Consider the following 13,907-nt stretch of genomic DNA (forward strand, 5'->3'; position numbering starts at 1 on the left):
GAGAAAACATGGCAATGAAGAGCCTATGGCAGAGAAAGGGGAGAATAGAAAAATCAGAATTAGTAGGGCTTTGATGGTATCTTCAGCCAGTCCTGCCCTGACTGAATGCTCCCCTATACCGTTCTTTCCTTCCTCCTTGGCTGTCCATCCTCTTCCCCCTCTTACAGCCTCCTCCCAGCTCCAATCCTCCGGCAAGGGAGCTCTGAGAAGGCTAAAGGTCATTCTGGACTCCTTCCTTCTCCCTCCTTCCTCTACCTATAGAGCTCCTGGAAGAAAATTTTGTGACTCTTACGTGAAGGTGAATACCCTCATTGCTTTCAACAAACAGTTGACCCCAGGCAATGCTTGGCAAATGCTCGATGCTGATTTTGAAACTGCACTGTGCTGGCACCCAAGCTAAGCAAAGTCAGTGGGGAGAGACAGAGAGATTTCACCAGCCTTTCATGAGGTGCTGACTGTGCTTTGCATGGGTTACCTCAAGGTCAAGAAGAAAATAGCAGCATTCCATCCCAGCCTGAGCCAGCACACCCTGGGAGAGAGATGCCATCACCTGCCAGACAGGTGCTTGCCCATCAGATATTTGTCCCCGCTGAAACCTGAGGAGCTGCGTTAATCCAGAGACACTGGAGAGCTGGCCTTCTGCTTGGGTTGTTTGTGTTTCTGTTGGCATTGTTGTTGCTGATTTTCTTCTTTTAATCTATAACAGTGAGTTAGTAAGAGGAGTGTGAGGACACCAGTGTTCCTAGAATCACAGAGGGAGATTCTGTGAAATCTTGGGGGGCGGGGGTAGGAGAAATGATTGGAAGGAAGAGTGGAAATAGCTGACCCTGAGGGAAGAGGACAAGTCCCAGACAGGGAAGAGCCTTCCTATAGGATCTATTCAATTTGCCTGCCCGGACACCTCTCCCCTCCTTTGGGGGAAGCATGGCAGAATGGAGAAGAGCACAGGCTCTGGAGCCAGGCAGGCTGAGGTGGGTTTTGGGCTCCCTAATTACTAGCTGTGTGACTTTAGGCAAGTTATTAAATCTTGGGGCCTCAGGTGCTTCATCTGTAAAATGGAGTAATAGTACCTGTGTGGTTGAAAGGATTTAATGAGCTAATACCTGTAAATGCTTAGAACGCTGCCTGGCAGTGTAATAGTAGGTAATCAAATATTGGCTTTTTTTTTCAAGTCTACGTATTAATTTTATTACACAGAAAAATAAATACAAGATTCAAAAACTGAAATCCATTTCACCTGGTAATTAAAATATCATTCTAAAAGGAAGGCAGTTTCCTAAGATTGAAAGTCACCAAGTAAAATGAAGTCGTCTAATAAAATTCATCATTCTCAGATTCCTACTGAGGGAAAGAAGAAATTCTTTTCTCTGTGATGTTACTCTCCTAAGTGACTTCTTTTAATTTAAAAAAAAGGGGGGGGGAAGGGAGCAATTTTCCATGAGTTTTGATTATACAAATGCCACAAACAGCTTCTGAGGCTGAAGCTATGACAATGAGCTTCCAAGCCACAAAGAGGAGGAGGAGTAAGTGGAAGAGAACAGTGCAGAGGAAACACAGTGACACTGCATGACAGTAGGTATTTACGTCTGCTATCCTCATCCAATGTAAGGTCAACAACTTCTGCAGGTGACGCCCACGTCTGCTGGGGAGTCACAGCAGTCCATGACTGTGTTTGCCGGGTGCTAACATACTGCATGCCAGAGCCGTGCTTCCATGAAGAGACACTTTGAGGCACACCTCCTTGAGGATGAACCCACCTTGCATGTCGCTGAACTCCCACCATCTCCACTTCACTATGTGAAGAGGCAATATTAATTTCTTCATTGAGTGGTGCATTGCCAGCAGATGTTCTGTCACTTGCTAGGAATCTTGGATCCAAATGACCTGGTATCTCTGCAGTGATCCCTGAAACCTCTGCAGCATCGTCTGATGAGCTCGTGCTTGAGTCTCAAGTCGGGTCACTATCACTGGTACTACTGTCCTGCAACAGGTTATATTTCTTTCGTGCAGCAGCCTCCCATTTCTGCCTCAGTAGCCTGATTCTCTCCTTGTGCTTTTGGGTCCGATGACCTTTAACCTTGGCAACTGGGCCATTCTGTTTATCACTGTATTGCCGGGTTTTCTTGGCAGCCGTGGTGGATGTTTCACTTTCAGATCAGGACCGGTGAGACTTGCGCCCAACTGTGGCACCAGACACTCCGGAAGGATCTCCTTCTGCCGCTGTTTCTGCCTGGGAGGGTTCATTCTCCTCTGCAGAAGACAGTGTATCTGAATCGGCCAGGTGACCAGTAGAGGAAGTGGAAAGCATGCAGTGGTTAGAGGAGTCTCCCTCATAAACTCGGCCAGTTGTCGGTTTGTCACCCTCCGTGGATGCTAATTGAGACTCCAAAGAGTCCCTTCTCAGTTCCATCAACACGCAGGGCATTGAAGAAAGAACTGTAGAATCCACCACACCATCTTTCAGAAATTGAGATTCCAGTTCCACAGATCCCTCTTCCTCCTTAGCTGACTCTTGTTCAGATGTTTTTGGTGGGACTTCAGACTCAATGAGTTCTTCAACTTTTCCCACTGCTTCCTCCATCTTCATTTCAGACTTGCAAGTTAAATCATGGAGCACAGTCTAGGAAACTACGTCAAAGATGCAACGGGAAAGCAACCCCTCCTGAAGCCTTCGCGAATGAAGCTCGTGGTGTTTGAATCCTTGAGTCACTCCAGGAGGGAGTCCGCTCCCTTCTCTCCCCACCTTTTTGCAGATGCCAACAGCTCGGCTCAGGGAGATTTGGCTGTGCTCCTCTCATGCAGTGGTATCAACATCCCATTCAAGTTTCTGGATGAACCTTGCACACCTAGCAGACAGATTGCCACCTCCAAATATTGGCTTTTTCTAATGGCTTCCTGATACTCTTTAGGGAGCTACTCTTAGGCTCTGTGTCTGGGATGGAGCTGAACTTGCCTCTTCCAGCAGCACATAAATAACCCAGGACTGACCAATTGAAGCACCACCCACTTGAGCATAATAATTACTTCCTAGAATGTGGAGCGCCTCTTAAGAAATATTACTCATGGGAACATAAAATTGTGCAGCAACTCTGTACAGTTTTGACAGTTTCTTTAAACACTGAACATGCCATGACCATAGACTCAGAAATTGCACTCTTGGACATTTTCTCAGAGAAATGAAAACTTATGTTCACATAAAAACCTGTACATGAATGTTTATAGCAGTTTTATTTGTAAATAGTCCCAAACTGGAAACCCATAAGTTCTTCAGTGAGTCGATAAACTGTGGTACCTCCATAACGACTACTACTTAGCGATAAAAGGGGACAAACTATTGATATATGCGACAAATCAAGATGATTCTCCAGGGAATTATGCTGAGTGAAAAAGCCAATCACAAAACTGTAATATTTATAGAGCATTATTGAAATGACAGAATTATAGAAATGGAAATTAATGATTTCCAGGGGTTAAGGAGGGGGTGGAGGCAGCAAGGAAATGAATGTGACTATAAAAGGGCAACTTGAGGGGTTTCTGAGGTGATAAAAATGCCCTGTATCTTAACTGCATCAGTGGTGATAACCTAGTTGTGATATTGTACTACAGTTTTGCAAGATGTTACCACTGGGGGGAACTGGGTGAAGGGTACACAGGATCTGTCTGTATTATTCCAAACAATTGTATGTGAATCTACAATTATCTCAAAATACAATGTTTAATTTACAAAAACCTCCCCCAGGTGATTTTAACATGTAGCCAAGTTTGCAAACAACTTTCCTGGGTCTTCAGCTTGCAGATGGCAGATCGTGGGACTTCTCAGCCTCCATAATCACATAAGCCAATTCCTTAAAATAGATGTCTTATAATGTGTGTATATACATACACATATATAATGTCATATATATATATATATATATATACACACACACACACACACACACACACACACACAGACACACATCTTATTGGTATTGGTTCTGCTTCTCTGGATAAGTCTGGCTAATATACTCAATTTACTACCATCTCAACTTTTTGTGCTCTCGATGTCATGTTTTTATCTTACATATATTTCAGTCTCACAAGGAATTATTTTCATTGTCTTATAAGCAAATATTCATTTATATATACTTACATGTATACTCACATATTTTATTGCTATTTATTTCTTCCTTAATTTCCATACTTCCTCGAAAGCATTAAGACAACTTTTAGCTTTTCTTTCAATGCAATCCTGCTAGTGACAAATTCTTCTAGTCTTTGCTCATTTGAAATGTCTATTTTTCCTTCATTTTTGAAGGGTATTTTTCCTGCATACGTAATTCCACGCAGGTCACTGATTTCTTTCAGCACTTTAACATGTTATTTCATTGTCTTTTGACTTGAATTGTATTGAAAAATCACCTGCTCCTTTGAAGTATACGTATCATTTTTCTCTGTCTCTTTTAAGATTTCATCTATCTTTGGACCTCAACAGTTTCACTGTTTGAGACCCAGGTGGGGATTTCTTTTATTCACAACTCCTTGGATTTGTTGCCCTCATCAAATCTGTGATTTGAGTCTTTAATCAATTTTGGGAACATCTCTGCTAATATATCTTCAAATACTGCTTCTGCCATATTCTCTCTCTCCTCTCCATCTGCTTATCAAATGACATGTTAACCTCTTCTCCATGTCCCATATGTTTCTTACACCTTTTTTCCCTATTTTCTATCCTTTTGCTTCTGTCAAGGTTTTGGTCTGTATATTTTCTATTGATTTACCTTCCATTTCTGTAGATCTCTTTTTAGATATATCTAATCTGCTTTTAAACTCACTGATGACTTTCTACTGGTTATAGTATTTTTAAATTCTAGGTTCTTTTATAAGTTCCAGTTCTCTGGTGAAAGTTTTGATCTTGTTATTTTTTTGGAATATATTAATCATGATCATTATAATGATCAATATATGATCTTTCCAATATTTGGGTTATCGGTGGGCTTGCATCTATTGTCTTTGTTCTCCTAGTTTTCAAATACATTGTCCTGTGTCCTGTGTCTTTGCCTGCCTAGTAATTTTTTTATTGCATGCTGGGCATTGTGTGTGAAAAACCGTAGAGACTGTGAATGATATTATCTTACTTCAGTGAAGATTTACTTTTCTTCTGGCGGGCAGGTAGGGTAAGGGGGTGGAGGTGTCACCTTAATCCAATCAGGGACTGAGAGGATTCAAGACTGTTTTCAGTTTTGGTGAGGGCTGATCTGTTTCCACTTTGCCCCTACATCCGGGGCATAACCCATCCTAGGCATGTCCTGAATGTTCAGTGTCCTTGTCTTTTGGAGGAGACCCCTGGCTCCATGCCACTCCCACAGATGCCCAGACCCTTCAGGGTGTGGCCCTTCACCTGGGCCTGTCCTCTCTGACCATTTTGTTTTCTGGACTTCAATGCCCTTGTCAGAACTATTTGTTTCAGCCTATCCTTCATGAGAAGCTCTCTCTTGGGTAGTTAAGTTAGTTTACTTTGAAAAACTAATATTTCAGTGGCTGAATGTAGTTTATTTTTTAAATATCTACATTTTACTAGAGATATTTGAACTTCTAACCAAAAAAGACCTATCTTCTGCCTCTCCTTTGCTGTGGGATGCTGGGCAAATCACTGTACTATGGGATTGAAAAAAGGGCTAGGTTTTCTCTAGCTCAGGCATTTTATAGCTCCCTGACCCTAATGGTACACACCAAAGGACAGTTTTGTTGTGATAACTAAGATTGGACAGAGCATAAAAGGGTTAGCATCAGCAAACAGATTCATATTTTTTCAAAGGATTTTTAAAAATTCTATAAATGTTTATCATCTGATAGTTATGAGCACAACTGAAAGTAGAGAGTGAGAGGAGCTTGACCCAATCATACCTGCTATAGAGGATTAGGTTCTGAAGTCTAAGGCAAAAAATGACTTGTAGGTTGGTAAGTTGTAAAAAAAAAAAAAAGAAAAGAAAAAAAATCCTTGAAAAACTCTTAAGTAGCCCACAAAGTAGAATAAACATATTCATATCTCAAGCCACACAGAGGACTGACATTCCAACTCTCCATACGTCCAAAAAAAGTCAGTTTTCCCTTCAACACTGAAAGTATTTCTTCAGTTGACAAAGTATTTGGTTTCTATTTAGAGATCATACCATATTCTTTAATGTTTATTTAAACACTAAAATCACATTGGTGCTGCAAGAAGCAAATGGGAACTGAGATCTGCTAGGAAAGAGTAGATCACATCTTCCAGTGCATATTTTTGGGGCGAGTGGGCATCAGGTCATAAAGGAGGCATGACTGTGACAATTACCAACAGCACTCCCTCCCACCCCACCTGTGTACCATTACGTTCCCATGAGTTAAACATTCATGGTATGTGATTTTATTATAACAGATTATGGGAGCAGTTAGGAAAATATTTGAGGTTAAGTTAAGGGACAAATAAGGGTCCACAAATTAAATTAGCCAGGGCACAGAGGTTACTAGCTATGCCACTATTTGCTCAAGAGATGGGGGGAAACCTTAGAGTCACATAACAAGGCTATGAAGAGTTGAAAAAGAGGTAACATATTTTGTGCACCTGTTAGTATGACATATCTTAAATATGCAATCACACTTACATTCCTTTAACAATGAAAAGGTTTTTACTAACAAGGACATCGAGGATCTACGAGGGAACCCCGCTCATCTATGTGGACCTATTCTCTTAGCCTAAGACGACCCAGCTACAAAGCACACATCTCCCATATGCTGAAAAGCTGTTAAATGTCTTAAATTTAGGGATCCCGATTATTATGAGCTCTCCATGGAGCTTTGCCCTCCACTTGGGCTTAAAGGAACACATTAATTAATGAAATATGCAATAATAATGGAAGCATTACTTGCTGGCTGTGAAGATTTATGTATACATAAAACCATGATCCAGACATCATTTTTGTGAAAAGTTCTTTACTTAAGGAAATGAGAGAGTAACCCATCACCTTTATTACACTTCAGGCAAGGGCAGGTGTAATTAAATTGGAAATATGCTCTTGATTGATTTCTAAGCAGCTCTGTCAAAGGGAGCTGTGATTCTGAACACTGATCAACAGTCATACAATCAGTAGAGCAATGAAGCAGGGACATGAGCCACCAGGAAGAGACCATCCTGCAAGGGATGATAACCGCTTCTCACTGAATCAGTGGAGGGGAATTCAGACACATAATTATTAACAAGATCGTATCTGAAGGTGACTGTGCTGTTTACACAGTGAATGCTTAAATGGAAGTAATTACACTTCATTGGAAGGCATCGACTGTCACTTCACTAGCCTTCGCCCTGGCCCACCTGGACAGATGTGTTTACGCCTTGCTTAGCTTCATCTAAATTAGACTCCATTGTAGGAAACAAGATTTGAAAGCAGCAACAAGAAACAGAAGCAGCTACATTTTGTTATTGACGGGAAATATTAGCACAAATAAAATATAAAAATGTATATCCAGTGACTATCTCTTGTAGGAACATTTCCATGGATAAACTTCCCACATTCTTTCTTTTAAACAGAGACTTCAGCATCTTTCCCAGGAATCTTTTCCTGGGGGATTATGGTTGCTGAATCTATTTCCATATCATCATTTCGCAATAAGAAAGGTCTAAAGAAAGACTTTGAAGGATCACTACAAACCCACCAGGAGCGTCAGGTGGCCTGTATTCGTAGCACTTAATATGGTCGAATGATCATTAAAGTAATGAACTTAAAGCACATGACAGAGGTAAAGGTGTTAAGGAGAAACACACTCCTCTCATTACTTCCTCTTTAATTTTTCATTTACTCATTCTGTTGACCAAAGGTTGGCATGGTTACACTCAATCATACCATGATTGCATTACACACACACAAAATGTGAACGATACTCTACCACACCCATCTTTTGGGCTCCTACCTTCCCTCTAAACTTTTTACTTCAATTAAATTCCAATTTATAAAAGTTTGCTCTAACACGTCCCACTTGAAGTGCAGACATAACTGGGGAAGAAAAATTCACACTAGGATGTGGTCAGTTTGGCTCACTCACAGGCCAGCTTCACCTCACTCAAGATTTAGATCCCCACCTCTGCATGATGACAAGTCATGCTACGTACCACGCACTGCAGTAACTGTTATACATAGAATGTCTCAGATCTACTGTCCCTGTGTGCTGGATTAGGATTGAAGACAAAAATAAAAGCCACACAATGTGCCTTCTGATACCCCTTGAAGGGAAAAGACAAAGGTCCCCTCTTTGTGCTGTGCTGGAGGTAAGTGCAGAGACAGAGGCACACAGTGTGCTGTGGATCCTTCCCCAGCGGTGGGAAGGGAGGGGGTGAGCAGAGACTGAAGGAGAGCCAACCTTGCCTGAGAGCATTTTCTCTCTTTTTTCTTTCTCTGTTTCTCCCAAGTCAACCAATCCTTCTTTCTCTCACTTTCTTTTTTCCTTTCTTCTCCATTTTCATCCACCTCTTCTTTTACTTTCTTTGGTCTCTTCTTATCATCTTTCCTTTCCTCCCCTGCTTAGACCTTGGTTTTACTACCTGCCCCCACTACTCAAATAGACAATGCTGAACAAGGTTGCATTTCTGGTTATTCCTACAAAATACCATGCCTTGTCATGTCTATGGGCTCCTGCACAGATGTCGCCAAGCACACCACATGTTCTGAAAATGCTAAAATGTGATCACACTGGGATGCTCACCAACTAAACATCAATCCAATCAATCCCCAGTCTGAGGTTTAGTAAGAAATGAAATATGAGGAAGGGAAAAGAAGTTCACTTAAATCTGAACTATTCACCACTGAGGAATATAAGCAAAGTCTTATATAGGACATTAGTGAGATTTGGGGAGAGGAAAGGACAAAACAGGCTTTTGTGGATTTAAAGAGTTTTAGTAAGCATCAAGACTCTTGGTTTGAGACCAATATAAACCAACTGCCTTTTAGCCTGACCTTTGGCAGTGCTCATGTTATTGGCATGCTGGTGGAATAATTTATCGTGCAAAGACGGCTTTCACATCATCAAAATTAAACACATTTGTGCTTTAAAGGACGTCATCTGGAAAGTGACCAAACAACCCACAGAATGGGAGAAACAACTTGGTAAGCCATATGATAAGCCATATATGGTAAGCCATATAATTAATAAGGGACTTGTACCTAGAATATATAAAGTTGTGTGTAAAATGTATACAATTCAACAATAAAAAGACAAAGAAGCCAATTTTAAAAATGAGCAAAGGACCTTAACAGACATTTCTCCAAAGAATACATACAAATGGCCAATACGCACATGAAAAGATGTTTAACATCACTAGCCATCAGGGAAATGCAAATCAAACCCCACAATGAGATATTACTTTACACACACTAGTATAGCAATAGTCAAATAGGCAGATAATGACAAGTGTTGGCTAGAAGGTGGAGAAACTGGAACCCTCATGCACTGCTGGAGGGCATGTGAAGTGGTGGACCCACTTGAGAAAACAATCTAGTAGTTCCTCAAAATATCAAACATAAAATTACAAAATGACCCAGCAATTGTACTCCTAAGTATATGCCCAAGAGAAGTAAAACCATGCGTCCACACAAAAACTTGTACACAAATGTTCGTAGCAGACATAATCTTTATGATAGCTAAAAAGTAGAAAGTACCCAAAAGTTCATTACCCAAAGGATGGATTTAAAAATGTGGTATATACATACGATAAAATATTATTCTGCAATAAAAAGAAATGAACATGCTGCAACATGGAAGAACTTTGAAAACATTATGCTAAGGGAAACAAGCCAGTCACAAAGGACCACATAGTGTACGACTCCATTTACATGAAGTGTACACATAAGGCAAATTTATAGACACAGAAAGTAGATTTGTGGTGGCCTAGAGCTGGGGCATGGGGGTGGTTGGGAAGTGACTGATAATGAGTACAGGGAATCTTTTCTTCGTAATAAAAATGTTCTAAAATTGATTGTGGTGGTGGTCTCACAACTCTGTGAATTTGTATACTTTAAATAGGTGATGTAAAGTATGTGGATTATGTCTCAATAAAGTTTAAAAAAACATAAAAGGCTTCCTGGGCATTACAGAACTGGCTCCACAGCCAACCACCCCCCCCCCAGCTCTAAACGCTGCTCGTACATCTTCTGTCATTGTGACAAACCACAAAATCCCCACAGAAATGTCTAAATTTCCCCTGACGGGGGAAACGTAACGTCCCAACCTATTGAGAACCACTGGAAAAGAATAATGCTGGAGGACGCAATTGAGCATTCACTCTGGAGATTTCCAACGCTCTTGACAACACTCATGCAATCTAAATCTTCTCAAACAACCCAAGTGTTCTCTGTCTTTTTGCTAACCTACATCAGATTCAAAAAACAGGAAAAATAAGAGCGACTTTCTTTTACGATGTTCCTTTCAAAATGCATTGGCACTGTGCCATTGAAAACAATCTCTCTTTTCCTTCTTTGAAGGAAAATACACCAGGAGGAGGGTTGTTGAGGAAGGCATGAAAGTGATTGCTTGTGCTTCTTTGTTCTCTTGAGGACCATTCCTGGCTGTAGCTGGGAGACAGTCTCATGAATGCCTAAGCCAGGAGGGATGTTAGTGATCTGAGTCCAAGTCACTCATTTGCAGATGAGGACAATGTACTCAGAGAGGTTCAATGAGTTGGCCCAAATCACACAGCTATTAGGGCAGAAATGGGGGAAGAACCTAGCTACTACTTTAATACTCTATCATCATGATCTAGGGCTAGATCTGGATGATTCGACCTTCGACACAGAGGCCTTGTGGCATAAACCTGGAGGGCAGGATGTGCAGTCTGAGGGAGTACAGGATTATTCTACAGCCTGGTCAATTTGCCCCCTATATGTCCATTCATCAGCTCGAGATCTCCAGGAATGGCCCATCAATCACTGGGTACCTGAACGACTCAAGAAGACTCTATAGCCTGCTTCTGCCCAAGATGTGAGTCTGGGGACACACGTCCATCTCTGGGTTCAGGGTAAGCCCAATGAACCCCATCACCCATGTTTTCACCAAGAATAGCACTAATGCTTGTAAGAAAGGGAGACTATCTAGCAACAAAGAGGTGCACACTCAGAGCAGCACTGCCTGCAGTGAGCCTCCGAGAGCTTCATGGTCAAGTCCCCCTCTCTTTGGTATTTCCCAGAAAGGATTCCACCCTCATAGTTCCATTGTCACCTTGGCTACCACTGCATAGCAGGGCAAGCAGGACTGCTTTTTTTTTTCCAGCCCTCAGGAGCTACATTACACTTCTCTTTGGGGACTCTCAAGTGACAGGACAATCTGAAAATACTTCTCTGCAAACTTCACAAGTGAGAGTCTACAGAAAGGCATGTCAGTAAGTGCCTGGGGATATTGTACTTTGGAAGTGTTTTAGGTGCCCTCTGGACTTAGAGCGAGTGGATTTCACGAACATTTGACAGACAGATCGTCAAGCCAAGATGGAGGGTCAAGTTTAAATTCGGAGCTTGCCATCTGATTTTTTAAAGGCATTTTCACAGCAACAAAAGTTTTCCTTTTGCTAAAACAATTAGATACAGGAATTAAATGTTTCAATCCAATTCACATATGAAATTTAGCCCTAATTCCAGCTCTTCATCAGAAGGAACCATCTTCAGCCTGAAAATACATTTTATTTCAGGTCCTTTGGTTCAGGCACCCACGAGGGTATTGACAGTAACCCTGATTATAAAAAGAGCAAGTGATCGCGCACCAGCTAAATTCCCACACAGCTGTGGCACACTGTGATTCATCTGGTGACCAACAGATGCTTCTGAATTTAAGACCCATATCTCTTAAATAGAGGCTTGAAAGGTCATGAAATATTTTGGTGCCTCCAAATTGGCATTTATTGACACTTCTTCCACACAGAGGAGACATTATAAATGAAGAAATATTTTATTACTAGTTAGAGCTTTGGACCCAAACTGGACCCACACAATTTATGTAGCCTAGACCAATGGTTCTCTAACGTTTTGGTCTCCAGACTTCCTTATATTTTTTTAAAATGACTCATGGCTCCAAAAAGCTTTTGTTTATGTGAGCTACTTTCCAGGATATTTACCAAACTAGAAACTGAGACTGAGAAAATTCTAAAATACTTATTAATTCATTTTCGAAAGAATAACAATAAACCTATCACATATAAACATATATAACATATTTTTAGGAAATATGACTATAGTTTCTCAAACAAAGACAACTAGTGGCATTATTTTACATTCTTGCAAATCTCTTTAATATCTGTCAAGAAGACAGCTGGCTTCTCATTATCTACTTCTGCATCCAATTGCGACTTCTGTTGCAATACGTTATTTTAGTTAAACTGTATGAAAAACATTCTCACCTCAAACAGATGTTTACTTGGAAATGGAAGGAGTATTTTAATGGTCTTTTCAGATAATTGTGGATATTCTCCTTAATACTACACAAAAATTCAACAAATGGTAGTTTCCTAAAGCAAAGTAAGATCTTGAAATTTTGTTAATACACATTTTCTTCATTGACATGATTTAAAACCCATGGATTTCTCTTACATTGCCAATGGATCTTTTACTCGTGCATGATTTTGTAACATCATGAAATGGTCATTTGGAAAAAACTGGTTCACTATTGTCTGCATATCTTCCAAATGTTGACATGTTTCAATATTACAGTACCAAAAACTCACACTTATCAATATCACCACTTATCTCATTATAAATGCCTGTAAGGTTGAAGACTGTCCAGCTAACAAGTTGAATGCAAGTTTTTCAAAATTCTAATTTCCTAATGTCTAATATGTTTTAAGGGTTTGAAGTTTAATCATAGGCCAAAAATCCACTCAGTCGTTTTCCTTGAAGTGACCTGAATGACTCATTTTCAAGAAAATGCCTGTAAATACCCAAATCTGGGTAATCATAGTTTGTCTGTCAGTCAGTCTTTCAAGTATAAATGATGTCCCATGAAATAAAGCAGTCAGTTCATTATGCAAAGATCTGCACAAGTGCCTTTCCTCAATACAATCATCATACTTCAGTATTCAGCAGAAGTGCTCTATATGTATTTCCTATTTCACCACACAGAATATTAAAAAGTCGTATATTCGAGTCAATTTTTAATAAAATTCGTAATTTTTGCTGCTTCATCAAAGACATTCTTAATTAAAACTGGCTTTTCTTTTTCCTAGAGTATATGTTGTAGAGAATCCATATCTGTGAGTACAGTTTGGTGCCACTGTTGCAATTTGTGTTAAAGCCCCAGAATTTTACCCCCCACTATTTTTGTAACATCTGTGCAAATGTCAACACAGTGGAAAAGATAAAAAATATCTTGGTATTAAAATGAAAATAGTTTTGATCGGACAGAACCCCCTGAAATGGTTTGGGGATGACCGGTGTTCTGTGGACCCCACTTTGAAAACCACTGACATTTTAAAGGCAGATCTAAGGGCTTCCCAATGACCCTCCTAACTTTTGTCCCACCTTGGTTCCCAAGTGGTTTAAATGGAGAAAGTGAAATGCTTCCTCCATGACGAAAAATGTCCCAGACTGTCCTATTACTTAACCATATGAAACAAATTTCAATAAAAGAAATAGTAATCCAAATGGGCAAAGAAATTCTAAAAGCCAAGAAAAAAAGTCATATGGAAGAAAGAACATTTAACCTCTTGGCTTCTCTCATGGAATACCCACCCAGGAGCATGGTGTCCCCAGACTCCTGACTGCTACAACCAAATCCTCCCGGGAGTGGAGTGAATTAGAGAGCCCCCAAGGTCAACCAATGATGCTAACTTTACCGTTCAGTGAGTAATCAGCAAAGTTTCAGAAAATCTCTGCACATAAATGAGGCTATTTTCAATGTTTTTCCTTTGTCCTAAGACC

At 40.4% G+C, this 13,907-nt stretch overlaps 1 pseudogene; it reads right to left on the reverse strand.

The window, feature by feature from the left end:
- Window positions 1-609: 609 nt before the first annotated feature.
- On the reverse strand, window positions 610-2,587 carry LOC132427727 (protein ARK2N-like; annotated as a pseudogene).
- Window positions 2,588-13,907: the final 11,320 nt, after the last annotated feature.

The sequence above is a fragment of the Delphinus delphis genome, chromosome 6 (genome assembly GCF_949987515.2).
Source record: "Delphinus delphis chromosome 6, mDelDel1.2, whole genome shotgun sequence".
NCBI classification, from domain to species: domain Eukaryota; kingdom Metazoa; phylum Chordata; class Mammalia; order Artiodactyla; family Delphinidae; genus Delphinus; species Delphinus delphis.